General features: G+C 38.5%; 1 protein-coding gene across 2 annotated transcripts in view; it reads right to left on the bottom strand.

The window, feature by feature from the left end:
• Nucleotides 1-15,118, bottom strand: part of NUMA1 (nuclear mitotic apparatus protein 1) — a 96,438-nt gene that overhangs the window by 80,568 nt on the left and 752 nt on the right. Inside the window, exon 1 of one of the 2 annotated variants that reach the window (XM_074217319.1) lies at nt 15,022-15,118. The exons of the other annotated variant lie outside the window; for it this stretch is intronic. The gene's annotated coding sequence lies outside the window, so the exon portion shown is untranslated. The remainder of the gene's footprint in view (nt 1-15,021) is intronic. 2 annotated transcript variants of the gene reach the window in all.

The following is a 15,118-nucleotide window of genomic DNA, read 5'->3' as shown; positions in this document are numbered from 1 at the left end:
TACAGGAAAGGGTGAATCTATTCACCTACAGCTCCACTCACCATCCCTGTAGCTTTATGAACCCAAATATCCTTCCTGGAGGGCCTTGGGGAAACAGATACTTTAATGTACTGATGATGGTGATGTAAAATGATCCACTTATTCAGTAAAGCAATTTGGCAACTATGACCAAAAACTGGGTCTATACCTTAGAAGAATCAAACAAAAAGAACATAGATACAAAAATACTTAGAGCAGCTCTTTTTGTGGTAGCAAGGAAATGAAATTAATTGAGGAATGGCTGAACAAGTTAATGGAATATAAAGGTGATGGAATAATAGTGTAGTGTAAGAAATTACAAATGGATGGTTTCAGAAAAACCTGGGAATACATAAATGAACTGACACAGAATGGAATGACAGAAGAATATTATAAAGATAAACAACTATAAAGGACTTAGGAACTCTAATCAATACAAGGACCAACCACAATTTCAAAAGTCTCAAGATGAAACATACAAGTCAGAATTGATGGACTGAGTATTGTAAATCAAAACAAATTTCTTTTCTTTATTTTTCCTGATGATGGGGCAATTTGTTTTAAATGTACACACACACACACACACACACACACACACACACACATATATGTAATGTGCTCTATTTTTCTTGACTTCTCAATGAGTGGATGGGTGAAAGGAGTGAAGGGTAAAATTTACTTTTCAAATATAAACTCTTAAGAACTGGAATTGAGCTTTCTATTTGTATTCCCAGGGCTTGGCAAATAGGCTGCACTTAATAAATGCTTTTAAATCAATTCATTTCTTATATTTATCCAGTCCTTTACAATTTACAAAATACTCTTTACACATTATCTCACTGAGTCTCCCAACAATTCTTTAAGGTACAATAATAGCTAACAGAGCATTTACTGAATTCTTTAAAATTCACCAAGTGCTTTATATAGATGTGATCTTACTTGATCCTCATAACACTCCTGAGAAGTAGGAGCCAACAACCCCATTGTGCAATGGAGAAAAACCAAGGCAAAGAGAGATTAAATGACCATCCTACGGTCAAGACCAGGATAGTAAGCAGGAGCTGAACTTGAATTTTCTTGACTCTAAGTCCTGATCTATCCATTGTGCCTACCAGATAGCTAAGTGGCACAGTGGATAGAGCACTGGCCTTGGAATCAGAATGACAGGAATTCCAATCTGGCCTCAGACATTTGACTCTTACCAACTGTGTGACCTTAATCCTTATTACCTCATATCCAGGGTCATCTCTAGTCGCCCTGACCCAGATGGCTCTGGAGGAGAAAGTGGGGCTGGTGACTTAGCATAAAGCACCTCCCTCACTCAAATCTAATTCACATGATTGTTATGACATCACTTCTCTGATGCAGTGGTCTTCTTTGAAAATGAAAGACAGGGGTAGCTAGGTGACACAGTGGATAGTGCACTGGCCTTGGAGTCAGGAGTACCTGGGTTCAAATCCGGTCTCAGACACTTAATAATGACCTAGCTGTGTGGCCTTGGGCAAACCACTTAACCCCATTTGCCATGCAAAAAAAAAAAGAAAATGAAAGACAAACATTATTATTACCAGACTGCCCCAAGTGTTAATCATCTTTATTTTCTAGATTAGATGAAGAGAGATGAGAGTCCCATAGGAAGTAGTGAAGGTGGCAATGAAATCTAAGCCTTCTGATCCCAGGTCTAGGACTCTTTCTTCAATACCATACTTTGTCTACACTCTAGTACCATTCAGGAGTTGAGTGTAATCATGATTAGTTTTGAATGGAACAAGATGGAACAAAACAAATCCAATTGTTTATGTTCAACCCCTGGAATCACAGGCTGTTTAGATAACTAATGTAAATTATTTACAGGTATTTAAGGGAAAACATTTCAAACCCATTAAATTCTATGGAGTGAGGTCCTCAATTTCAGGCAACTTAAATTTCTACTCAAAAGATGTAGAACATTACAAAGATTTTAGAGAGCAATATGGCAAAATATAATAAAAGTCAAAAAATTTAGCATGATTTCATTATTAGTATCTTATTCTAAAAAATAACATAAAAAGGAAAAGGATCTATTTGTGAGAGTATGAACAGCTCAGTTTTATCTTTAACAGTCAAAAAAGAGCTATACAAAAACTAAAGAATTACCAAATAAATTATGACATATTCATGAAATTGAATATTAAGATAACAAGTGATACATAAAATCAAATCTACAAAGGTCTCTGGTTTTTACATTTAAAGCTCTTTATAACCTGGCCTCTTCTTCCTACTTTTCCAGTCTTGTACTACCTTTAATTCCCCTCAACATATTATTCAAAAGCTTTGCTCCAGACCTTTGCTTTGCTTTTCCATCACCTCCCCTTTTTCCACTTCTCTAGTCTCAGCTCAAATCTCCCTCTTCAGGAAGCCTTTGCTTCCATCTTCATCTCTTTTGTGTATATCTTATAGGCACCTAATTATGTACATGTAAGCTTTCCCACTGAAGTCGAAGCTCCATGAAGGCTGAGATCATGTTTTTGTCTTTTTCTGTATCCCCATTATCTACACAGTGTCTCAGGACACATGGTAAGCAATATGGTAAGATACAAGGGTCCAGTTCATTTGCAAATGAAAGCAAAAGTAACCTCTCCAAAATAGGATTATTTTTCGGACCTGTGACTTCATCTAGTATGAAAAAATATGCATTATCAAGAGTCTTAGAGTTACTTAAACTCAGAGGTTAGGGTGACTTGCCCAAGATTGCCAGGACTGAATTTTAATCTGCTCTTCCTAACTCTACCCCTTTACTTTTTAAAGTAGTTTTTGAAAATCCATTGTTTCTGTTCTGCTTTCCCTCCATGAATTTCTTCCTATCAGTTTTAAAAGTGCAGTGTTTTATTCATGTCCCTAACAAGCAAAACAGTCAAATAGCTCAGACGGTTATTATTATTAGACTCTCGCTTATTTCGGATACTAACCATAACCTGACACCACAATGACAGACAACATGAAAGCAGAACAAGGCCCTTTCATCTGCTGCTACTCATAGTATCAGGTCAGGTGGGAAACGCCTTGACCAGGAAACCACTGAACATTTTTTAAACAGATGAACAACTACCAAGAACCAAAGGCATGATACTTGGGGAGTAAAAAGGATGATTTCAGACTCTAAGTCATTCTCAAACTCTTAACAGTTGCTCTTTTGAAAACTTGAGCTATGGAATTAGGAAGAAGTCTTATTTAGTTCAGTATAGGAAGTTCACAGGTAGAGAGAGATTGATCTAAATGTTCACTAAGGGACATTTCCAAATTAGACAAATCTATTTTTTTTCCTTCAGTTCAAAATATGTGGAGATGACCTTCATACCAGCACCGCTACCGTTTCACTCCCAAACAAAAACACTGGGGATTTGAATAAATTATACTAAGAGAAGCTAACCTAGCCTAGATATAATACTGGTTGGGTATAGGAAAAATTCCTCCTAATTTAGCAAAAGTTCAGTCCCCTTCTAGGACTTTTCCCCTCTCCATTAAATCCTCCACTCTCAACTGTTTTGGAGTTAGCAAGTTTTTACAGTGAAAAAAGGAATCTTACAGCGATAACAGTAACTCCAAAAACCAGGCCTACCTTTCACAAACCCTAAAACTCAATCTTAGAAAAAGGGTGAAATGGGGTGGGGGGGGGGGTAAGGCAGCTATGTGGTGCAGCTAGGTTAGAGCACCAGCCCTGGAGTTGGGAAAACCTGAGTTTAAATGCGACCTCAGACACTTAATAATTGCCTAGCTGGGTGACCTTGGGCAAGTCACTTAACCCCACTGCCTTAAATTAAAAAGAAAAAGAAAAAAGAAAATGAGTGAAATGAAGACATTCTGGTCAATTCAAATCTTTCAGTTATACAGCCAGTTTAGTAAAGTTTTCAAAAAACACAAGCTTCTTACTACTTTAAGCACCATACAAATTTTGAGTAGCCATTTAATAAACTAGAAATGTAGGGAACTGCCCCTTTAAAAAGACAATAGGGGCCGGCTAGGTGGTGCAGTGGATAGAGCGCCCAGCCCTGAAGTCAGGAGTACCTGAGTTCAAATCAGGTCTCAGACACTTCATAATTGGGCAAGCCACTTAACCCCATTTGCCTAGCAAAAACTAAAAAAAAAAAAAAAAAAAAAGTGGCTTTGTCTATACAATCCTAATTAAACTGAAGAGGTTCTAAATAGCAGTTAATTGTTAGGAAGACGAGTGGTGCACAATCTCAATCCTAAAGAACTGTACACCTCCTATTCTCAGTGGTAAAAGGGGTATTAGACATGCTTTCTATATATACATTGTCAGGTATCTTGAGTTAGACATATGTAAATATTTTTTTTCCTTTATTACAAGGAAAGGCTGGGGGGGGGGGGAAGGGAAATGACTATGATGTAATAAAAAATACAATAAATTTTTTATTTAATAAAATGAGCCACAAATTTAAAAAAAAAATGTGTCACTCTGGTTCCTCTAGCAACTGGCTTTGCTCATAAGCATTTGTTTTCACACACATTTGTGGTTACATCTGGTTTTTTTCTATTAAATAACACCACTATGCTAGACATTAAGGAAGGAATTTAAAATAAATATTAGAAATCAACAGCAGATTAGGGAGTTTCTAAACCCAAATGGGTTAGTATTCCATTTTGTTCTTTTAGATTAAGACTACCTTCCCCAATCCCAGAATCTTCAAACACTTCGGTCCCTTAAAGCACTAACATGTCCAGTGATTGTTCTAGATGAAGCTTGCAAAATCTGCTTTTTATTTATTTCTTTTACCTTTTTTAAATTTTAGGCAATGGGGTTAAGTGACTTGCCCAAAGTCACAGAGCTAGTCAATTATTAAATGTCTGAGTCTAGATTTGAACTCAGGTCCTCCTGACTCCAGGGCAGGTGCTCTATCCACTTCACCACCTAGCCACCCCAAGTCTGCTTTTTATAAAACAGCTTCAAATTCAGCCACCTAGCAACTAAAAGTAAAAGGTTCAGGAAACCTAAATATTCAAATTACTGGAGGCCAATTACTGGAGTTGGTTTTGAAACTCATTACAAAGTTATTAGCCCTTTTGTGTTCATTTTGTATGGGGAGGGGGACATATTACAAAAGGAATTCAATATAGCAATAGTCACCAAAGCCCTCCAAAGCACCAGTTTTTAAGACAGGTTATTGTCTATGTTCACGTTAAAATAGTTACTTCCATGCATGCAAGTTGGTGCTCCTAAAGGCTATGCCCACAGAGCTCTAGCAGATGTTTCCAAGCTGGAAAGACTTCCCCTCCAGCAAAGAAAACTAAACTTGGAGAGTGTTGACACCAGAATGGATGCAAGTGGTGATTTTGGAGCCACAACATTTCTCAAAGCCTTTCTACTATCGAAATCTGTAAGATCTAAGGTCAAAGCTTTATGATGGGGATTATATCTGTGGGAGAGAAGAGTTTATCTCTCCTAATAATACTCCATATTCTTACTGCATAACGTAAGATAGCTAAGATTTCTAAAAATTAGGTTATTTGCACAGTGTTGGGCTTCAAGTATTTTTTATTTGTTCTTATTTTGAAATTAATAGTCCCTATGCCCAAGGGGCAACAAAAATGAGCATACCCTTTGATCCAGCAATACCACTACTGGGCCTACCCTGAAGAGATGATGGAAAAGGGTAAAAGCATCACTTGAACAAAAATATTCATAGCAGCCCTGTTTGTGGTGGCAAAGAACTGGAAATTAAGTAAATGTCCTTCAATTGGGGAATGGTTTAGCAAACTGTGGTATATGTATGTCATGGAACACTATTGTTCTATTAGAAACCAGAAGGGATGCGAATTCAGGGAAGCCTGAAGGGATTTGCACGAACTGATGCTGAGTGAGATGAGCAGAACCAGAGAAACACTGTACACCCTAACAGCAACATGGGGGCGATGATAAACCTTGATGGACTTGCTCATTCCATCAGTGCAACAATCAAGGACAATTTTGGGCTGTCTGCAATGGAGAAAACCATCTGTATCCAGAGAACTAAGGAGTTTTAACAAAGACCAAGGACTATTACCTTTAATCTTGTTATCTCTTTTACTTTATGTTGCTTCCTTAAGGATATGATTTCTCTCTCATCACATTTAATTTAGATCAATGTATACCATGGAAACAATGCAAAGACTGGCAAATTGCCTTCTGTGGGGGTGGGGGAGGGAAATAAGATTAGGGGAAAAATTGAAAAACTCAAAATAAATAAAATTTTTTAAAAAAGTAATAGTCCCCTCAAAGTTTTTTTTAAAAAGCAAGTAATAGTTCCCAAAGCATTTCCAATGGCTCCCAAATAGTTTTATTTGTACCTGTATAAAACTGCCTTTGGATGGATAGGAGATACTGAAACTGAATGTAAAAGTCTCATCACTTATCACTCTACACTTTTGCTCTGAGAGTATTAAATAGTAACATTTACTGTTTTATAAAACATTATACTGTAGTAGATAATGAAGACTTCATAGTATTTCAAAATTTGGATTCAAATTTTGTAATACAACATTTTCACTGTCAGCTTTAGTGTTTTAGCAGTAATCAAAGTCAAATTAGATGGCAAATACTATAGCCAGAAGAAAGCAGACTAGGAATTGCACTGATTTAATTAGGGGGATTAATTTGTTTTCATCAGTCACTAGAAAGGGTTTGCATGAATTTTAAACTTAATACAAATTCCCAATCTTGCTGGGAGGACACAGTTTAAAATCCTACCTTCTCAGGGATTATGACCAATATGGTAAATCATTTAATCTCCCCTAGTCTCAGCTTCCTCAGTCGTAAAATGAGTTTCCAGGACTCTCTGAAAGTCCCTCTCTTCTCCACATCTATGAATTAAGGTTCTGAAGGAAAGGAAATTCAGGATAGTAGGAGCTATCAGTTGTAATTTAAATTTAAATGTAATCTTAAAGGTCACCAAACTCTTTCTTCAAAACAAGCCTGTGTCAGATAAACCAAGTCTTATGATCTCCATTTTACAGATGAAGAAATTTAAAACCAGAGAAGCTAATGATTCAGCCAAGGTAAAGCCATCCTTTACATCTTATGTTTGTATATAGTTGTTTACATGTTGTCTCTCCCCACCCCATTAGACAGTGAGGTCTTGGATGTTAAGAAGCCTGTTTTTGCCCTTTTTCTTGGATGGGGGTATCCCCATCACTTAGCATTAGTGAACACAAGCCTGGCACATAGGAAGCACTTCATAAACATTCTTTGACTGTTGATTGACACCAAATGTTACGCTTTCCTTTTTCGAAAAATGAATACTACAAAAAGTATTATCCTGTTAAAGACAGAAACAAATGCTATGTAAGTTAGTATTATTCACAACAGGCTGCAATGGGGATAATAATAGTACCTAAATCTCAAGGTTGTGGTAAGGATCAAATAAGATTTTATATATATTTTATACATATAATGCTTTTCAACTTTTTTTTTTTTTTTTAGCTTTTGCCAGGTAAATAGGGTTAAGTGGCTTGCCCAAGGCCACACAGCTAGGTCATTATTAAGTGTCTGAAGCTGGATTTGAACTCAGGTACTCCTGACTCCTGGGCTGGTGCTTTATCCACTGCACCACCTAGCCGCCCCTGTTTTTCAACTCTTAAAGTACACACACATGAATACCAACCCTAATAGGTAAGTGGTCAAGATATGAACAATTCTGTGGAGTTCGAACAAAGACCAAAGACTATTAACTTTAATTTAAAAAAAAAACTGTTATCTTATTATGTAATCTTGCTATCTCTTATATATTTTTTTTTCTTCTTAAGGATATGATTTTTCTCTCAACACATTCAATTTTGATCAATGTATAGCATGGAAACAATGTAAAGACTTACAGACTGCCTTCTGTGGGAGGGGTGGAGGGAGGGAAGCAAGATTAGGGGGAAAATTGTAAAATTCAAAATAAATAAAATCTTTTTTTAAAAATTAAAAAAAAGAAGGGGCAGCTAGGTGGTGCAGTGGATAGAGCACCAGCCCAGGAGTCAGGAGTACCTGAGTTCAAATCCAGCTTCAGACACTTAATAATGACCTAGCTGTGTTGGGCAAGCCACTTAACCCTATTTACCTCGCAAAAGCTAAAAAAAAATTAAAGATATGAACAATTCTCAAAAGAACTGCAAAGTGTTGAAAGTTCAAACTCTAAATTTATTTTATTTTTTAATTTATTTTTATTAAAGATATTATTTGAGTTTTACAATTTTCCCCCCAATCTTACTTCCCTCCCCCCATGGAAAGCAATCTGTCAATCTTTACTTTGTTTCCATGTTGTACCTTGATCCAAATTGGGTGTGATGAGAGAGAAATCATATCCTTAAAGAAGAGGCGAAGTCTAAGAGGTAACAAGATCACACAATAAGATATCTGGTTTTTTCTAAGTTAAAGGGAATAATCCTTGAACTCTGTTCAAACTCCACAGCTCCATATCTGGATACAGATGGCACTCTCCTTTACAGACAGCCCAAAATTGTCCCTGGTTGTTGCACTGATGGAATGAGCAAGTCCTTCAAGGTTGAACATCACTCCCATGTTGCTGTTAGGGTGTACAGTGTTTTTCTGGTTCTGTTCATCTCACTCAGCATCATTCCATGCAAATCCCTCCAGGCTTCCCTGAAATCCCATCCCTCCTGGTTTCTAATAGAACAATAGTGTTCCATGACATACATATACCACAGTTTGTTCAGCCATTCCCCAAGGACATTTACTTGATTTCCACTTCTTTGCCACCACAAACAGGGCTGCTATAAATATTTTTGTACAAATGTTTTTACCCTTTTTCATCATCTCTTCAGGGTATAGACCCAGTAGTGGTATTGCTGGGTCAAAGGGTATGCACATTTTTGTTGCCCTTTGGGTGTAGTTCCAAATAGCTCTCCAGAAAGATTGGATGAGTTCACAGATCCACCAACAGTGTAATAGTGTCCCAGATTTCCCACAACCCTTCCAACAATGATCATTATCATTCCTGGTCATATTGGCCAATCTGAGAGGTGTGAGGTGGTACCTCAGAGAAGCTTTAATTTGCATTTCTCTAATAATTAATGATTTAGAGCATTTTTTCACATGGCTATGGATTGCTTTGATCTCCTCATCTGTAAATTGCCTTTGCATATCCTTTGACCATTTGTCAATTGGGGAATGGCTTTTTCAAACTCTAAATTTAAAAAATGCAAATCAAACCATCCTAAGATTTCATGCCTTACCCTCAGCCAATTGGGGCAAAGATGATAAAAGATGCTAATAGTCAATGCTAGAAGGGTTGTAAGAAGATAGGCACACTGCTAAATTGTTTGTGGAGCTGTCAATCAGTAAAACTAATTTGGAATTATGCAAATAAAGTAACTAAAATGTCCACTCCTTTTGAACCAGAGATTCCATTACTGGGTTTATAGCTCCAAGAGGCCATTGGTAAGAAGACAGTTCCTACACATACCTAGCACTTTTAGTGATAGCAAAGAATTGGAATTGATTGGAAAAGATTTTTCTGAACTGAAACTGGAGTAGAATAAAAAAACATATACACAATAACCAAAACAATGAAAGCAGAAACACACACACACACACACACACACCCATCACCACCACCACCACCAGGAGCGAATGTTGCAATTAAAGAACAAGTATGTCAGGGCAGCTAGGTGGCACAGAATACAGCCCGAGCCCTAGAATCAGAAGGATCTGAGTTCAAATTCAACCTCAGACACTTAATAATTGCCTAGCTGTATGACCCTGAACAAGTCACTTAATACCATTGCCTTAAATAAAGACATGCTAGTCTCTAAAGAAGAGCTTCGAAAACAAATCCGCCTGAGTGGAATATTCCCTCTTAAGAGTTAACATTTCTAGTGAAGTGGTCTCAGGGTTAAAAATCATTAAAACAAAGACAATTACCCTTAGACTATTCTTAGAAGAGGAAGAGAGGGGGCAGCTAGGTGGTGTAGTGGATAAAGCACCGGCCTTGGAGTCAGGAGTACCTGGGTTCAAATCCAGTCTCAGACACTTAATAATTACCTAGCTGTGTGGCCTTGGGCAAGCCACTTCACCCCGTTTGCCTTGCAAAAAAAAAAACCTAAAAAAAAAAAGAGGAAGAGAGGCCTTGCATTCCCAGTCAGACACCCTCTTGATTCTGCTAGGGAGTGAAACAGTGGACTATTTCCAGAAAGACCTTGCACTGTCTGGGAGGGAAATAGTGGAAAACTTCCAGAGAAGAGACCTTGCAGTCTTATTTAGCCAGCTATTTGATAATAGACTGCGAGAAGAGTAGCCGGTCTTCTCTTGTTTGATAAGTACTAAACTAAGAAGATAGTAGAGTTCCTTAGAAGACCTTGCATACTCAGACATTAATTCATTTAACAGAAGGTTATGAGAAATCTTCTGAAACCCTCACCTTCTGGATGGTGTGATAATATTTTATGAAAACCTTTTATTCTTCTCTTTGTTGCTGGGCAGATTTTCCGTGTAAAGATTATAACTCTGAAAACCTTAACCAATCAGGTTGGAAGAGAGGGGGTTACTGACTGTCACCTGGGGCAGCTCCTTGATCTTCACTAACTTTGTGAGACTTGGGGGTGCCCTTTTCTCCAGAAAAGCCAAAATAAACTTTCCTTTTTGCTCAGAGGAATCTCTATATTTTTTAAGTGAATTCTTATCCCACACAGGCCCCTAAACAGAAATGGAAGTCCACAAGTGTTGCCTACTGCACATATTTTCAGATTTCTTTCAACACATAACTATGCTTATTTTTCCTCTTTTTTCCTTCTTGTCTTTAAATAGTTTCTCCTGCCAAGTTCTGCTGTTACAGCTTTTCTCCTCCATTCTTGATCCCAAGATTTTACTTCTTTTTCTTTTAATCCCCCCCCCTTATATTACACTCTCCAGCATGAGTTGGCTTTGTTTTTGACTATGCCCTTATCTAAATCCCTCTTTTCTCCCATTTGTTCCTGTAGCCTCCTAATTCCCTCTCCAGTTTAGTCTGTTTCTAGACAAGATCTTTGTGTGAGTGTGCATAATTGTATGATCTTCCTTTATCCTGTAATTGGAGAATGAGGTTCATGGCATGCCTGTTCTCCATGATCATTCCCCTGCTTTTTTGAATTCAGCTGAAACATAAGACTTTGCTTCAGTCCCTCATTTTAAGACAATGAGAATCTTCATGTTTCAAGTGTTGTTTCTTCATCTTATACAACTTTATTATATGATAGTGATTTCCTACCCATTCTTCCTCAGAAAGATCTCATCACTTCCCTCCTTTTCTATAATGAAAAATGCTTGTTCTGGACCTCTCCTGCCCACTTAACAGCAAACAATCTGTACCAATTCAAGGGCTGCTTGCTCCTGCCATGTGCTTTGAATATTTATACATCCCAAAATGACTGAAGGAACAGGGCCAAGGTGCAGAGGAAAATTAAGACATTCTGTTTCCAGAATTCAGGTGTTAAACCACACAGAAATGCTAGAAGTTAGATCAAGAGACTTCACTTGCCTCCTTGTATACCAGCAAAGACTAAACAGATTAATTATGTAGACTACTGCTTAGCATGAATAATCCCCAGCTGCCTTGCTTAGCCACTGACATTAAAAGGGGACTCAAGTACTTATTAATCCATCCTACTCACTGTCAATCAAACTCTGCCTCACATTATTAAGGCATTGTTGTCATCCCCTAGGTGAAGAAGGGAAGAGCCAGACAGAACACATGCCTGGGGAACCAGGAGCAGCTTGTGCTACTGGACTAACAAGCCACCTCTTCTGGGAAAACATAGTTCCTGCCCAAGGAGGTCCCCTAGTCATCTCTTGTCTATCCACCTATTTATAAGTGTCTTTATTTGTATTAGATAAGTCATGACTATAAAATAATGAAGCTTTTTTTTTAATAAAATACAATTTGTAATCCAGATGAACTCCTTGGGAGAGTCTCTCAAACTCCACAGCACCTAACCCAAGGCTGAGTTTGTATACACACTCACTAAATATATGATTGAAGAAGAGGGATTTTGAGTTTCACTATGCCTATGGACATAGAGGTCACTGCAGCAATGGTCATGAGATGGTACCTATGGGATAGTGGGAAAAGCCTATTTCGTTAATAGCCTTGTTTTAAATCCTAAAGACTCCTCCAGTATGCTTTCCTCTTCCCTCTCCTACTTTAAACAATAGGAAACCCTGGATCAGCCCATCATCACTTTCCAGAACACCGGCAAAGAGGGCAAGGAGAGATTTCAACAGTCCCTACTTATAGGGAAGGGATGCTGTGCTAAACACTTTTATAAATATTATCTCATGTCATCCTCACAAAAGCTCTGCTGAGTAGGTGTTATTAATTATGGCTTTTTTTTTTAGGTTTTTGTAAGGCAAACAGGGTTAAGTGGCTTGCCCAAGGCCACATATAGCTAGGTAATTATTAAGTGTCTGAGACCAGATTTGAACCCAGGCACTCCTGACTCCAGGGCCGGTACTTTATCCACTAGCCACCTAGCCACCCCAGGTGTTATTGATTCTGAAGGAAACAGAAAGGGTAAGTTATTTACCCAGGGTCATACAGATTAGTATTAAAATTAGGCCAAATTTGAACTCAGGTCTTCTTGGTTTCTAGACCCTCACTCTATCCACTGTGCCACCAGATGCATAGTAAAGGTGCAATTCTAGCTGCTGCCCACTCACAAGATGTGCCTGAAATCACAATCAACCAGTCTCATAAGCCTAACCAAAAAAAAAAAACAAAACAAAAAACATCTCTGCCAGTCAAGTAGTGAGAAATCCAAAGTCAAAATACATAAAATATGCATTTTTGACTTCCCACACAATGACAATATGTCAGTCAGTCTCTTCTCTGAATTGAGGGAGCCAAAACTCTACAAGGTTAAATTTTACTCACTGGGCATTTCATGCAATAGTTTTAAAAAAATAATAAAACAAAAAAATCATTGTACATGGACCAGTATCAACTCATCATAGATCTCCAAGGATCTTAACTGAATGAGGTGAGTAGAACAAAAAATATACAAATGACCAAAACAATGAAAGTGAAAACACACACACCAGCACCACCACCACCACTGAATGTTGCAGTTATAAAGAACAAGCATGTCAGGGCACCTAGGTGGCTCGGTGAATAGAGTCCCCAGCCCCGGGGCCCTTAACTTTCTTCTTTTATTATCATCAGTGATATGGAAAATTTTTTTTTATCAAATTTGCAGATGTCAGGGAACTGGAATAAAACCTCTTGAAAGGCTAGAATGATTGGCTAAACCTAGTAAGATGAAATTTATTTTGATGGCTCTTTATCAGCATTCCTTATAACAGGGAAACTGCAACTCTCACATCTTATACAATTCTTATCTGTATCTTTCCATAAATCCTGTTGGCAAGTTACTCAAAAAGGTTCTTAACTTTTTTGTGTCATAGACCCCACTGATAGAATCATGAAGCCTATGAACTACTTCTAGAAAAATATTTTTAAATGCACAAAATAAAATGTATAGGACTGCAAAGAAAACCAAACACATTGAAAATTTATCAAAATATCTTTTCAAAAAAAATCAAGTTTACAGATCCCATAGATCCCTGCTGAATATTTTAATATTTCATGGATATTAATATAATTTGAACTGTCATTACTACCTTAATGCCCTCTTTTTTACAGCTATTCATATCTTATGTGATTTAATTTTTGTCATCCACACCTAACATTCTGATAATATTCTTCAGAGAGACATAACTCCTCCCAACTGCTCTGCAGAGATGAGGGTCCATGGATATGGGACACAGAAAGTATCAATTTTTTTTTTCTACACATTTACTAAGAGTAGCTAAAAAAAAGACTTTACACAATCGGAGGTAGGTATTCAAAGCAAGGAAGGTGATAATCTAATCAACTTAATCCTAACTGGACCACGCTTGAATTATTTTATTTACTCCTGGAAACCACAATTTAAGAGTGACACTGAGAAATAGGGTAAGAAGCCCAGGAGCTATCTTCAAATATTAGAAAAAAGCTATCATAGGGAAGAGGCATCAGATTTTTTTTCTCCATAAATTAAGGACAAGTGCCTGGTAGGTGCTAAGAACTCAATTAACTGCTGATAAAAATACAAAAGCAAAGGCATTTCCAACTAAAGTGACAAATCTATCTATTCAAAGAGAATGGCGGAATTGATTTTCCAAAAAGAGAATGGTAAGGAAGGACAGATCTGTCGGCATCTCAAATTTAGGACATTAAAAAATAAATAAATATATGTGTGTGCGTGTTTTTGTTTTTAAGGGTATATAGATATGCATAAATCTTAACAAGATAGATCTATTCTTCCAAACTCACACCTCTTTAAAAATTCCCCATCTTTGTCAAGGGCACCATCATTGGTCGATCGGCTGGCATTATCCTAGACCCCTCACCTTTATCCCATATGGTAGAATTGGAAGCTAAGTCTTCCTGAGTTCAAATCTGACCTCAGACCCTTAGGAGCTGTGTGACCCCGACAGGTCACTTAGGCCCCTTTCCCTCGGTTTTTCATCTATAATAGAAGGACATGGCAAGCCATTCCAGTATTTCTGCCGAGAAAACCCCAAAATAGGGTCGTGAAGAGTCCCTCACGACTGAACAATAAAAAAATGTGTTTCTAGTCTTTCACACAAGCCCTCTCTTCTCAACTAAGTCAGCCCCGTATTAAGCTCCTGGGATACAAAAAAGAAATAAAATAAAAAAGGAAAAACCCTTGCCCTCGAGGCGCTTACACTCTAAGGCCACAAGCCCCCATTTTGGTTTCTGAATTCAACCAATCAATCGATCAACATTGATCGCGTCCCAAGAGGCGCTGCCCAGGCCGAGGTGGCACAAGGGGCGAGTCGTCTGATCGGGCGGGGCGACGCCCGGGGCATACGGGTAAACAGCAGTAATGGGGGGCCGTGCGGGGAGGGAGGGGCGGCCCCGGCGGCCTCCCGGCCCCCTCGCACCGGCCGCCCCGCCGCGGCGCCCCCGGCCCCCCCCGCCGCCTTACCTGCTCGCGCACGCGCGCGTCCCGCCCGGGGGCTCGGGCTCCCCGGCACCGCGGAGGGTCCCGCGCGGCAGACGCGCGGCTCGGGCCCCTTCCCCAC

The sequence above is a fragment of the Macrotis lagotis genome, chromosome 1 (genome assembly GCF_037893015.1).
Source record: "Macrotis lagotis isolate mMagLag1 chromosome 1, bilby.v1.9.chrom.fasta, whole genome shotgun sequence".
Taxonomy (NCBI): Eukaryota; Metazoa; Chordata; class Mammalia; order Peramelemorphia; family Peramelidae; genus Macrotis; species Macrotis lagotis.
Note: the sequence above shows the minus strand (reverse complement) of the source record. Positions and strands in the feature narration are given on the sequence as shown.